The sequence below is a fragment of the Myotis daubentonii genome, chromosome 4, assembly GCF_963259705.1.
Source record: "Myotis daubentonii chromosome 4, mMyoDau2.1, whole genome shotgun sequence".
Lineage (NCBI taxonomy): Eukaryota > Metazoa > Chordata > Mammalia > Chiroptera > Vespertilionidae > Myotis > Myotis daubentonii.
Window position 1 is genome coordinate 34,410,410 of NC_081843.1, and position 13,172 is coordinate 34,423,581.

Genomic DNA, 13,172 nt, shown 5'->3' on the forward strand with positions numbered 1-13,172 from the left:
TACTATAGATCAGTGGTTCTCAACCTTGGCTGCACATTAGAATCACCTGGGAATCTTTTTAAAATCCTGATTTCTGGGCCTCAGCCTCCGGAAATTCTGTTTCTTTGTTATGAGGTGGGGCCACAACATTAGTAACAAAGAAACAGAATTTCCGGAGGCTGAGGCCCAGAAATCAGGATTTTAAAAAGATTCCCAGGTGATTCTAATGTGCAGCCAAGGTTGAGAACCACTGCTATAGATGCAAAAAGACAAGCTCAGTTAAGGTAAAGGTTGACCTTGTCAGTGAAGATACCGGCCGAGGATGTAACTACCCACCATAACTGCTTTTAGTTAAAGTTTAATTTCAGACCATCCTTCTGTGGTTACTTTAGGTCTCTGAGTTTGCAAGACCATCATGCAGGCCTCCCCTGAGCTTGTCAGGTTAGCACGGGGCCCCTTTCGTCCACAGAAGAAGGTAACCTTTGGGGTGTTGTGCAGTGACTACAGATGGGGGTGAATTGGAGTGGTTGTGGGGGAGGGACAGACTGTAGAACAGCACCATGGGTTCAAATAGCACAATCTTAAATGCTGTTGTGCCCCTAGTGTGAGTCTGCCTGTCTATATAGCGGAGAGGCCAGGCTGGTTTGTGAAGGCAAGTCTATATTTCCCTGGCTTTCAGCCACATGTCCTTCCTGGGGGGAAAGTTCATCTTCCCAGGGACAACTATAATGTCCTGTTTCCAAGGAGGCCAAGACAAAAGTTGGGGCAAAAGCTGTGAAGCCTCTCAGAGTGGGCTGGCCCTTAGCTGGCTCCAGCATCACCTGAGACGGGACTCACTCCTTCTCTCTGGGTGAAGGTTGCCTTCACTGCAGAATCCCAGCTTTTCTAGGTACTTGTTGTGAGTCCTGAGGTCCTCAGAGGCAAAATAGGCTGGTACCTGCTGGCCAGGTGGTTAAGCATAAACTGATTGGAGCCAATAAATGTCATGTCTTATGGCTGTTTCCGTGGCCTTGGGTCTGGCTGAGGCAAGAGGCTCAGATGTGTTGACATGGGCATAGAAGCAGATGTCTAAAGTACATTCAGAGCAGGGTCTTGTGATTCTGGGTCTGAGAAGTACAGAAAGGACCACGACCTAGGTCCTTGCCCCTCCTAGCCTGATCTGCAAACACCATTGGCATCACCTGGGGATTTGTGGGAAGGGTAATGTTTTAGGCCCCATCCCAGAATCTGCATCTTAACAAAATCCCCTAGTGATTCAGGTGCCTAGTGATTCAGGTGTGTTGAAGCGCACTGGGTCAGGGGGTTTGTATCAAGAAGGAATCATGCCCCCCAAGTAGGTCACGATGTGCTGTGTGAGGGGGTAAAAGACTAGGTGTAGGAGGGGTGGGCTTCCTGGAGTTAGTGATCCTGTAGCAAAGGCTCAAAGAACTATCAGGTGCTAGACAAGCAAAGTGGGAGGAGCGGGTGTGGAGGGAGGAGACAACAGGGAGAAGCTGTGCCCTGGAGGAGGATGGAGTAGAGGGAGTGGGGCTGGTGAAAAGGAGCCATTAAGGGGCCTGAGTGCCACGGATGGACCATGCCTGTTAGGGAAGTCAACTGAAGCAGCAGGGAGCGTGGCCTGGAGGCTGAGAGAAAGCCCGTCTCCTTGCCACTGCGGGCTTGGCAGGTCCCTTCAGCTGTAGGAAGGGAATGTCTGGAGGTTGGATGTGGGATCCTGGTTCACGCAGCAGGACGCTCAGGGCCAGATGGCTTGTCTCTCAAGCACCCAGCTCTACCCCTGACTGCGCCTGTGGACCGCTGCCTAGCAACATCCTGTTTCAGATGAGGAAGTTCTCCCCTTCAGGGTTGTTGTGAGGATGAACATGAAGCGTGGTGTCCAGCATGTGTTCAACCCAAGCTGTTCGATAGGCAAAGGCTACTCCCAGGACACCCTAGGGACTGTCCCTGCCTCAACACCCATCACTTGCCCTCATGTTCCTGGATGTTGCGACACCCTGGGAACTCATCTCTCATTCAACTTCTGTTGTCTTCGGCAGAAAGAGGAAGCAGATGTGCCTGGTGTGCAGAGGAAGTGTGACTAGGAATTGACCTGAAAGTTAGCCCCAGATGGCCTCAACTCAGCATGAAGCGGGCCCTGGGCAGGCCCCAGAGGCAGCCTCCAGCAGTAATGTCAGAGGGTCCTGCCTTCCTCCTCACGATGGCACCTGAGTGGGAAAGGGAGGGAGGTGGCAGAGGACTGACAGTCGTCTTGATTTCATGGCTTACAGCTCCCCTTCCCCTGGTGTGTGGGGTAGCTTCATGTTCTATCCCGTGACATTCTCGTGAACTTATACTTTTTGTGCAGGTTTAAAACTTTGCCTTTGCAGTCAGTCAGGAAAAAAAAGGGATGAGGTATGTTAAAGGACAAGAGAGGAAAAAAGTAAAGTCATGATGATGCAAATACAAAAAGAAAATGAGTCAAAGATTTTGTTTTAACTCATTCAATTGAGGAAACTAAGATGTAAAACACTGCTTCAAAGGAAATTGCAAATAACAGATTTATCTAAAAGGCAAGCAGGAATGCAGAAATGAATTTGCTGATGGATGCACAAATGGCTTCTCCCGTGGGCAGAATGGAAGATTTCATGGGAAGGTTGGATACCACCAGAAAGATAAAACTGTGTTTCCCAAGGGGCCTCTCGCCCTCAGGCTTTAGGATAACAAGTCTGGTTTGTCCACACACTATAATCAATCCCTTCTCTTGAGCAACTCTAGATCCCAAACCAGGGTGCCAGAGAACTTATAACTAGAACACTATCTGGGGATGGGGGTGGGGAGGAGTGGGCGGGGGAATACAGATCCAGTGTGACTATTTAGTGTAAAAGCAAACTCCTTAGATGAATTCCCTGAGTGCAGTGCATTTGGGATTTGCCGCAAGGGAACTAGCAAGGATGAGCCAGTTAAAAATGTGTTCCACGGGGCAGGACTTACATAAGACGATTCCTTTAGGGGAGGGGGCTGCAAAGCCATTGTACTTTTATTTTTTTAATATATTTTATAGATTTTTTACAGAGAGGAGGGGAGAGGGATAGGGAGTTAGAAACATCAATGAGAGGGAAACATCGATCAGCTACCTCTTGCACGTCCCCCCACTGGGGATGTGCCCGCAACCAAGGTACATGCCCTTGACCGGAATCGAACCTGGGACCCTTGAGTCTGCAGGCCGACGCTCTATCCGCTGAGCCAAACCGGCTAGGGCGCCATTGTACTTTTATTGGCTGTGTAGGTCACACCTGGGTCCTGAGCGGGCACCATCACCCAGAGATGCCAGGTGTTATTAAATAGAAATAATGAGCAAAGCAGCTGTGGCTTCTAATCAGACACTCCCTTCAGAGTGTTGGACGGAGGCCAATTAGCTGAGGCACTGACTGAGCAACAGAATTCTGCCTTCACAAGCAAAGCATCAGAAAGTGCTCAAGCCCATTAACTGCGGCCTGGGTTTACTTTGATCCGTTCTTGCTCCAGGGAGAGCTGGGGGCTGGTTCCAGGATTGCAGCCTTTGAAAGCAGTAAACCCTGACACCTGGAGTAAGGTTTAAGAACTTTTTTTAAAAAAATTTAAGTTTCTCTTAGTTTCTCGCAGCCACCACTCCCCATTCCATGGCTAATAGCCACATTCCATCTTGGGCCATGTCATTCATTCTCAGTTGCTTGGGAAGGCCTGAGAGCTACACAAACTCCAGCCTTTGAGATATTAAGAAATAAAAAAGCTGCCTCTCTGGGCAGATGATTTAGGACAAAGAGCCCCGGCCAGAAAGGTTTTAGCTCCCACTTACCCCTAGGCTTCCTGCCTGTGTGCAAGGCAAACCTGATCCACTGTGTGTGTGTGTGTGTGTGTGTGTGTGTGTGTGTGTGCGCGCGCATTGTCACATTTCTAATAGAAAACAAATAGCATAAGTACATAGTAAATAAAAATCTTAGCTCATCCCCTACTGTGTTGGAGCATCTTAGGTTTCCTCCCAGAAATTTTCTATACCACAAGCCTGTTTGTGCATTCAAAACAAAACAAAACAACATTCCCCCAGCCCTACCCCCCACACAAATAGGTACATGTTCTACTTTACACTCTGCTCGGAAAGTTCCTTTTTTCACCTTTCTTACCCTTTTTACTTAACAATAGGCCTGTGAGTCTTCCTCAGTCTTTCTACCTAGCATTCCAGGGTTATTCAACCAGCCTCCTTCAGCTGTGCAGGTGTTTCTGCCCCTTTGCTCTGTATATTGGTTTACAGTTCAGTTTGCAGGTGGCCAATCCTGTTTCCCTCACTTCCGGCTTCCTGAGGGCCATCCTGCTGCAGCCACAGGACACGGCACATCCCTCTCTCCTGTCTAAAAAGTAGAAGTGCCGTCTCCCCATGCTCCCTCTTGCTGCTGTCCTATTTTGCTTCTTTTCATGATCAGAACTCATTATTTCCCCCCAAATATAGTCTTTCTTTTCAGGTTATAAAAATGGAAACTATTCATTGGGACACACTCAAATGATACAGGAAAAGTACAAAGAAAGTGAAATTCACCCGCTATCCTGCCCCTTGGCTGTTACTGTGTTGGCTGGTGTCCTTCCAGGCGCACATAGCCATGGGCAACCTTATGTAAGTGGCATCATTACACACAAGTGAGTTTATCCTCTGCTGCCCCCTCCACCCAGCTGCACAGCATGTGGGACACAAAGATTGTTCTTGAAAGAGCTGTCTACTCCTAGATTGCATTCCTGACCTTCATGACCACAGGTTTATCTGCTCCAGCTCCTACCTGTCAATGGAAACACTCTGTGGTCACCAATGGCCTCCGTGTAGTAAGGCCAGAAGTTTGGAACCTTTCTTGAAGTCAGCTGGCAGACTGAAAGATGAAAGAGCCCAGAACTGGGAGGCAGGAGCCCCTATCCCAGAGATAGGCTGTCCTCCCAGGAGGCTAGCCTGTTAGGCTTCCCAGGAGTATCTGTTACCACTGAGCACTGCCTTCATGGGTTCTCTGCCACCACGCTCATCCAGTGTCCCCCCGTCCAGCCTTCTTCCCAGACACTGCTACCTCTCACCTCTTCTTTGAAGGCCAGTGTTCCTGAACCCTGGACTCACTTTTCCCCATCTGTGGTCTTTCCAGGTGACCTGGAAATGTCATTGCTAGAGACTCCCACATCCCTGTCTATACCCCAGATCTCTCCAGAGCCTCACAGCTTGCGGTGCTTCCCTCTCCCCTTATTCACACGCAATTTGTTGACTTCCCCCTTTTCTAGGGTTCTCTCCTTCATGCAACCCAGTCTTCCAGGCAGTGTCCTTCCTGCCTCTTGGAGCTTCTCCACCCCAGCCTCCCCTGGATCCCACAGTATCCCTAACCTTGGCAGGCTCAGCAAACCTCCCCAGAGCTCCACCTCCTCCACCTCTTCCCCACTCCAGAGCCTTGGTTCCAGAACCTTTCTAGTCTACCCTCCCACCAGTATTCTATTGGAGTCTCTAGGTGTGTATGCAGTGGGTATTTAAAAAATAACAATAATATGGGCATACAGTTTATTTATTAAATCCTTACCCGAGGATATTTTTTCCGTTTATTTCTAGAGAGAGATGAAAGGGCAGGAGGAGGGGGAGTGAGAGAGGAAAAACAGCAATGTGAGAGGGAACCTACAATCGAGATACACACCCTTGACCAGAATTGAACCTGTGACCCTTAGGGTCCACAGCCAACACTTTAACCATTGAGCAAAACCAGCCAGTGCTGTAGGTTTTTTTGGTTTTTTTTTTAATCAATAACTACCACTTCAAAGCCTTTATCTTTAAAATGGAGATAACAATAGCACCTACCTCATTGAGAGGATTTGGGGAGGTGATCTGTCAAGTGCTTGGCACATACTAGGTGCTCTAGAAATGTTGTAGGTGGTTATAGCTGAGAAAACACTGAGTGGGGAAGGGAAATGTTCCCATCCTAAACTGTAGCCAATAAAGTTATCTGGTGTAAATCACAGGTAAAATGCTACCCTTCATTTCTCAATGGATTTCTGGCTCTGAAATTAATTAGGAGAACCTGACTTTGGTGTCTCCCAGACTTAAGGCCTGTGTCCTTTAAGTCAGCTCCCAGGCAGGTGGGAGCGTTCCGGGCACCAGATACTTGGCCTGCTACAGGCATTCCTCCTCCTTCACCAATTTTGGGTGGGTTACTCCCCCTTTCTAGGCCTCAGCTTCCTGTTCTATAAAGTGAAGTTTTTAAACTGAATGATTGGGGATGTCTCTTCCTCTATCCCCAGCAGTCTGAGTCTTCTTCAAATCCCTGATAAAGTATGAGTGACATTAGATTATGTAAAAATACTTAACTAGAGTTTAAGAGTCAGAGGACTCTGTACCCCTGAAACTATATGAAAAATGTGTGTGTAATGTGTAGGCATACATGTGTGAAAACTGACACCTGAGCATTTTTCTGGGAATGGCTTTGGAAAACAGGTCTGTGATCTCAAAAGATTAGTCACCAGCCTTATTTAGGCCTCATCACCTTGGACCTGGACTAGAGCAACAGTCTCCAAACTGGTCTCCCTGCTACTTTCTCTTTCCCTTCAGTCTATCCTCCACCCACCACACAGGGTATCCTAAGGTGAATGCTGACCTGCTAAAAATCCTTCCATTGGCTCCAGTTGCCTAAATTCCTTGCATGCCATTTAAAGACCATTATAATCTTACCCAGCCTTCTCCCCATACTCATATCCTGTCACACCCTAATCTATTTTCTCTGTCCTCAGCCCCTTCATGAATCCTCTGCCCTGGCCACAACGAACATTTCACGGCTTGCTGAGTGCATCAGGCACTTTCACATCTCTCTTCTTTTGCATGAGGTTCCCTGCAGTCCATCAGGCAAACCCTTATGTGGGCTTGGAAATCCAACTCAAGCATCACCCCTCCGTGATGTCTTCCTGACCAAACCCCCAAATTAGGGGCATCCTTCTATGCTCCCACTCCTTTAACATAATATTTATCCCACTATATTGTAATTGTGTGTTTGTGTCTATTTCCGCAACTACTAGTAGGTCTGAGGTTCTTCCAGGAGAGAAACCAAGTTTCCAATTGACGTGTTAATCCCCAGTACCCAGCACAGGGCCTGGAACCATGTATCTACCAGTAAAAACTATGTTAAAAAAACAACAACGATGTAAAATAATCAGTAAATTAATGAAGGAGCAAGTCATGAGCAAACAGGCTAAGGAGAAAGGATAGATACAGCTGAACAGGTCTGCCCCGCCTCCGCCCCCCGCCCCGCCCCGCCCCCATCCCACTGAACTACATAACCCAGAAGGCCCCGCGTCCTGAGCATGCGCACTGGAGCGCAAGGAAGCTGCGACGCGGAGTTTCACTCCGGCTGTCTCCAGAGAATCGGAGCCTCCGCCGGAGTTGTGCCCAGGCCCGAGGGTAGCGGTGCCCTCCTCCTGCCCCCTCGCCCTCCTCAGCCTCGGTGAGAGGGGGCGGTCAGGCCACCTGCTGGTCGCCAGGGCTGGGGTCCCGAGGGCGCGGGGGAGACCAAACTGTGCTGGGACCGGAATGGGGCGGGCGTGGAAGTGAAGGGGGGCTGGGCCCGGCCGGAGGGGCGTCCCGGGACGAGGTCAGGAGGGGGTTTGGGAGGACCGGTCTCTAGACTGGGGGGCTCTGAGGTTGGCGTGGGGGGGCATTGGGAGGCGCTGGGAGCTTCGACTGGGTGCTGGGTGGGAGGGTAAACGCCGGGGTGGAAGCCGAAGGGCTAGCAGGTGGAGGGGCGCAGAGCCGGGGAGTTTGAGCCGGTCGGTTGGAGCGAACCTCGTCCCACAGGACCTGGAGGAAGCGGGGTGACCCTGCCGCCAGGCTGCGGGGTAGGGTGTGGTTTCTGTCGGGGTCTGCCTCCTAGTGATCGACTCGCTGGAGCGGGGCTGTAATTTAGAGAGGACTCTGCCTCCGAACTCTGGTTTCCTGTCCCGAGCGGGGTCCGCCTTCCGGGAATCTCCTGTTCCCAGAGACCCTGGGTTACTTTTGCGGGGTTGGTAATGTATGCTGAAGAGGATTTAGAAGACTTTTTCTGGAGCTACCCTTTCATCCCGCCTTTCTCAGCCAGCTACTAGTTCCACTTCCCGAAGTGCCGGTCGCAGTGGAAATAGTGTGTGCACAGGCGCTTGGACCCTTCAGAAACTCAAAATATTTCTGCATGCCGCCCCAGCTCCTCCGGAGTTCTAGCAGGGGGGCTCTCTGGTGGCCAACGTTAGGCTTTAACTTAAGCCATCGGAGTAACTATAGCTAGGCCTCTCGTTCATTGCTGTGTGCCTGTGGCTAAACTTGAACCCTCTCTGGTGTGTTGATTTCCTTGATGCGTACACAGCAGACTGGCTTATAAAATCCTTTTGGGCTTTTCTATGAAAGGGCTCAGGTTATTTATTTTTTTATTATTGTTGTTGACCATTCCCTTGATTATTTGAGTGGGTAGAGGAAGACTACCGCACCGTCCGCTCTGCCTAGGGTTTCGGAAAGTAAATCTGGTGGTTTCCAGTCCCCAGTCACACGGACCCAACATCTGTGCATTCATTTTCGCTAACTGCTGTTTCTCAATGTAAAACCTGATCATCTTCTTCCTTGTTGGCAAAGGTGTCTTGAAATTTGTGTTGCTGAGTCAGCAAGCCTTTCAGATTTGCCTGGGTTTTGTTGTTTGCGTTTTCTATCAAGATGGGAACTCGAACAAGTCATTTCTCCTGAGGATCGGGTGTCGCCACCAAGAAGGGACGGTTTGTGCCAGCTCTCCAGAGAGAAAAGGTGAGAGCCATGGGGACTTTACATTGCTGCCTTCTTCATCTGGTTTTCAATAGAAAAGGTGAGGACTGGGGAGGGTAGAATTTGAGATCTCCAGGATGAAAGTGAGCCCTGGGAGTAGATTGCTATTGCTCTCTCAAAGAAATTCAAGTGGCTTCTTGCCAATGACTTCTCCTGTTTAACCAGTCTTAGAGGGTGCTTTCTACATGGTTTGCACTTTAAGACATGCTTTATGGGATGAAGGACATAAGCCATGATTTCTGCATTTGAACAGGGAAATTTTTCTTTCTTTTGTTGCATGAATCTTTACTGGGTGCCTCCTTTGTGTCAAGCCCCATGCTCAGTGCTGGGGATACTGTGAGGAGCAACAAGAGCTCTGTCTTCTGGGACTTGGTTTTTTGGTAGAAAAGACAGCAAGCCGTAGACAGTGACAGGTTTTGTCAGTGTGATATGCGTTGAGGAGGGGGACTCACAGGACAACACTACTACCACTCCAGGAAGGGGGTAGGAAGGAGGGTGAGAAGCTCAGGAAGGCTTCGGGAAGATGATAGCAAGGTGAATTATGAAGGAGTAGGATTTAGAAAGTAGGGGCAGTAGCCTGGCAGAGGAGTGAGCAAAGCTGTGAAGCTACCTGGCATGTCTGGACCACTGTACGTAGCTCAGTGGCTACCGCAACAAAGGGTCGGTGTGGGATAGAGGATGCTGGGTAGGTGGGCAGAGGTCTGAGTGTGGAGGGTTTGGTGAGCCATGCCAAGGCTCTGGGGGGCAGAAGGATTTTCGGGGAAGAATTCCAGTTGGGGAGGGGGAGCATTTAAAGTTTACACACTCGCCGGAAAGTGTGGGTTGGATTTGATTGGATTATTATCTTTGTGACTGTTCCTTACAACATGCCAGCTTCTGGTAAGGGGGAGATTTTGCCCTCAGCTTGATGATGAACATAGAGAACTCTGGAGGACAGACAGAATGCTGTGGAAGTTGATAAAAGGGTATTTCTTTCAATTGGGCACACCAAGGCATCATGGAGGTGCAATTTATTTATTTATTAACCCCTAGAGTGCCGGGGAGCGCGATCTCGCTCCTCCTGTCTTTTCGCCAAAAGTGCAGGGTGCGCTATCGCGCTCCTCCTGCAGTGTCCAGTTCTAAGTCTGCTTTTATTAGTGATGATGATATTGCTAAATATGTCAGTTCTTGCTGTGAAGATGACAATTTTGTGGAAGGTATTGAATATGTAACTTCGTTTACTTGCGATTCATAATTTTTTTCCTAAACTGCTGTAAAATCAGCAAAAATGCCTTGGCAGTTTTAGCATAGTTCCTAGGATATTGGTTGGCACTCAAAGGGTTAAAATATATTTGACTGGAATCAAACCCAGGACCCTTCAGTCTGCAGGACGATGATCTGTCCACTGAGCCAAACCAGCTAGGACTGGAGGTACTTTTTTTAAAAAAATATTTTTATTTATTTCAGAGAGGAAGGGAGAGAGAGAGATGGAAACATCAATGATGAGAGAGAATCATTGATCAGCTGCCTCCTGCATGCCCCCTACTGGGGATCGAGACCACAACCCGGGCATGGCCCTTGACTGGAATCAAACCCAGAACCCTTCAGTCTGCAGGCCAACAATCTATCCACTGAGCCAAACCAGCTAGGGCTGGAGGTACTATTTAAATGGGGCCTTGAGAATATGGGTCAGGTGAGGGTGGGTGGCCAAGTGAATGGGATTCTGTGTGGAGCTGAGGCTTAGAGGTGGGGAAATGGGATGTATATGTGGTAGTAGATCATCACTTAAAATCTTTGGGAGGGGTTGGGGAGAGGGAGGTATAGATGAAAGAGGGTACTGAAGGGAGTGCACTGGCAAATAGGGTTGATAGAGAGGGACCAGATTGTGATGAGCTTCAGTGTCAACCCAAGGAGCTTGAACTTTATTCCAGAAATCCATGGAGATGTGGAAGAAACAGGATCAGAACTGTATTTCAAAAAGCTCAATCTTGCACCTGTCTCTGAGGTGGACTAGAAGGAGAGATAAGAGTTGGGGAAAGCCAGTGGGAAAGAATACTTATCAAGGTGAGAGGCATAAAGGCCCCAACCAGAGGGCTCTGAGGACTTGAGGAAGGAGGAGAGAGCAAGCCATGGCAGCTGCGGGGCAGTGGGGAGAGAAGCTTGAGGGGGAGCAAGTCTCCCAGGTTTTTCTTCTAACTGCCTGGGTCAGAGTGGAGCCAGAGAATCTAGGAGGAGAAGCAGAATTGGGAAGAAGGAAGGCGAATTTGGCCTCAGACATGTTGTAAGTACCTAAGATGCCAACAGGAAGGGGATGGTGGGCTAGGGAGAAAAGTCCCCGATTCATTCTACACATGCCTGCAGAAATTGTATGCCAGGGCTTGTGCTTGGCACTTGGAGTACAGAGATAAATTAAATGGTCTCTTTTCTGTGTTTAATTTTTACCTCAGACTTGCTTATATTTATTTACTAAGCTATTTTTAATGAATGTAGTAAGCATCTGTATCTCAGCCACTCAAAACAAAAGCTTGGGGTTTGAAACAAAAAAGTATACATCTAAGCATGCAATCTTCCCATTTCATCCTCAGATAATCATTATCCCCTTGCTTTCATTTTAATACAGGTTTATTGTACCTATATATTTCAGAGGAAACATATATAATTTAATTTTGCTAAGATTTGTCGTCCATATGATTTTATGTCATTTGTTTTTGCTACTAACATTCTATGGTATAAGTACACCACAGTTTGTCACCTGATCTTCACTGATGGGCACTTAGTTGTTTCCAGGTTTTAGCTGTTGCAGGTGTGCTGCTCTGAACATTTCCATACACATCTCCTGTGGAACATGTGCAAGAGGTTTTCGTGGTATAAACTTAGGGGTGATAGTTTGCTGGGTCATCAGATAAATAAACGTTCAGCTTTCGTTGCTATTGCCTGACTGTTTTCTGAAGCGGTTGTACCAGTTACATTCTACCAGCAGCAGTGTATAGGACCTCCAATTGCTCCACATTTTTGCCAGCACTTGATATAGGCAGACTTTTTATTTTATTTTATTTTATTTTTTGCCAATTGAATGGATATAAAATGGTATCTTTGGATTCTTGATTTCTATGTCTCTGAGCCCTGACATTGAACATCCCTTTTTTTCAATATTTTTAATTGATTTCAGAGAGGAAGGGGAAGGGAGAGAGGGATAGAAACATCAATGATGAGAGAGAATCACTGATAGGCTGCCTCCTGCACTGGGGTTTGAGTCTAAAACCTGGGATGGGGTGGGGGTGGGGGTGGACCTTGTGCCCTGACTGGGAATTGAAACATGACCTCCTGGTTCATAGGTTGATACTCAACCACTGAGCCATGCTGGCTGGGCTGACCATCTCTTCATCAGTTTATTGGCATATCAGTTTCTTGTGAAATATTTGTTCATGTCTCTTGCCAATTTTTCTGTGGGTTTTTTGGTGCTTTATTATTATTATTGATTTGTAGGAGTTCTTTATATATTTGTTTTAATTTTTAATGCATAAGGCAAATATTTTTTCCAGCTCGTAACTTGTCTTTCTACCTTCTTTAAGGCATATTTAGTTGAATGACCATTGTTTTTTTCTTTCTTTTTAAAAAATATTTGTATATGTTTTTATTTTTTCAAATTGTTTTTTTAAATCTTTATTGTTGAAAGTTTTACATAGGTCCCCGTTTTCCCCCCATTAACCTCTTCCAGCTCTCTCCCGCTCCTCCCCACCCAGGCCCTCACCACTCCATTGTCTGTGTCCGTGGGTTATGCATATACGCATATAAGTTCATTGGTTGATCTCTTTTATATGTTTTTATTGATTTCAGAGAGGAAGGGAGAGGAAGAGACAGATAAGAACATCAATGATGAGAGATTCATCAATCGGCTGCCTCCTGCACTCCCCCTACTGGGGATTGAGCCCACAACCCAAGCATGTGCCCTGACTGGGAATCGAACTGTGACCTCCTGGTTCATGGGTCGATGCTTAACCACGGAGCCACACCATTCTTAGTTTTAATATAGTGAAATGTATTTTTTCATTTTTAGTCAGTGTTCTGTGTCTTGTTTAAGGTATCTTTTCCTAAGCATATCCTTGCCTTGAAGAAGCCTATGCCCTAGTGCAGAGGACAAGCAGAGTATGTGCCACATAGTAGGTGCTTAATAAATGACACACCCGCTGCCTAAGAACATAGTGTGTCCACTTATATAGCCTGTATTTTTGGTTTGTTGTGAGCATTATCTTTTTTTTTTTTTTTAAATATATTTTATTGATTTTTTACAGAGAGGAAGGGAGAGAGACAGAGAGCTAGAAACATTGATGGGAGAGAAACATCGATCAGCCGCCCCCCGCACATCTCCCACTGGGGATGTGCCCGCAACCCAGGTACATGCCCTTGACCGGAATCG

General features: G+C 47.5%; 1 protein-coding gene across 7 annotated transcripts in view; it reads left to right on the top strand.

Annotated features, from left to right (window-relative positions):
* The first annotated feature begins 7,305 nt into the window (after positions 1 to 7,305).
* Positions 7,306 to 13,172, top strand: part of DTX2 (deltex E3 ubiquitin ligase 2) — a 39,252-nt gene continuing 33,385 nt past the window's right edge. For 6 of the 7 annotated variants that reach the window (XM_059693523.1, XM_059693519.1, XM_059693521.1 and 3 more), the window contains exons 1-2: positions 7,306 to 7,439; positions 8,594 to 8,758. The gene's annotated coding sequence lies outside the window, so the exon portion shown is untranslated. The remainder of the gene's footprint in view (positions 7,440 to 8,593; positions 8,759 to 13,172) is intronic. The other variant, XM_059693520.1, reaches the window with a different exon arrangement.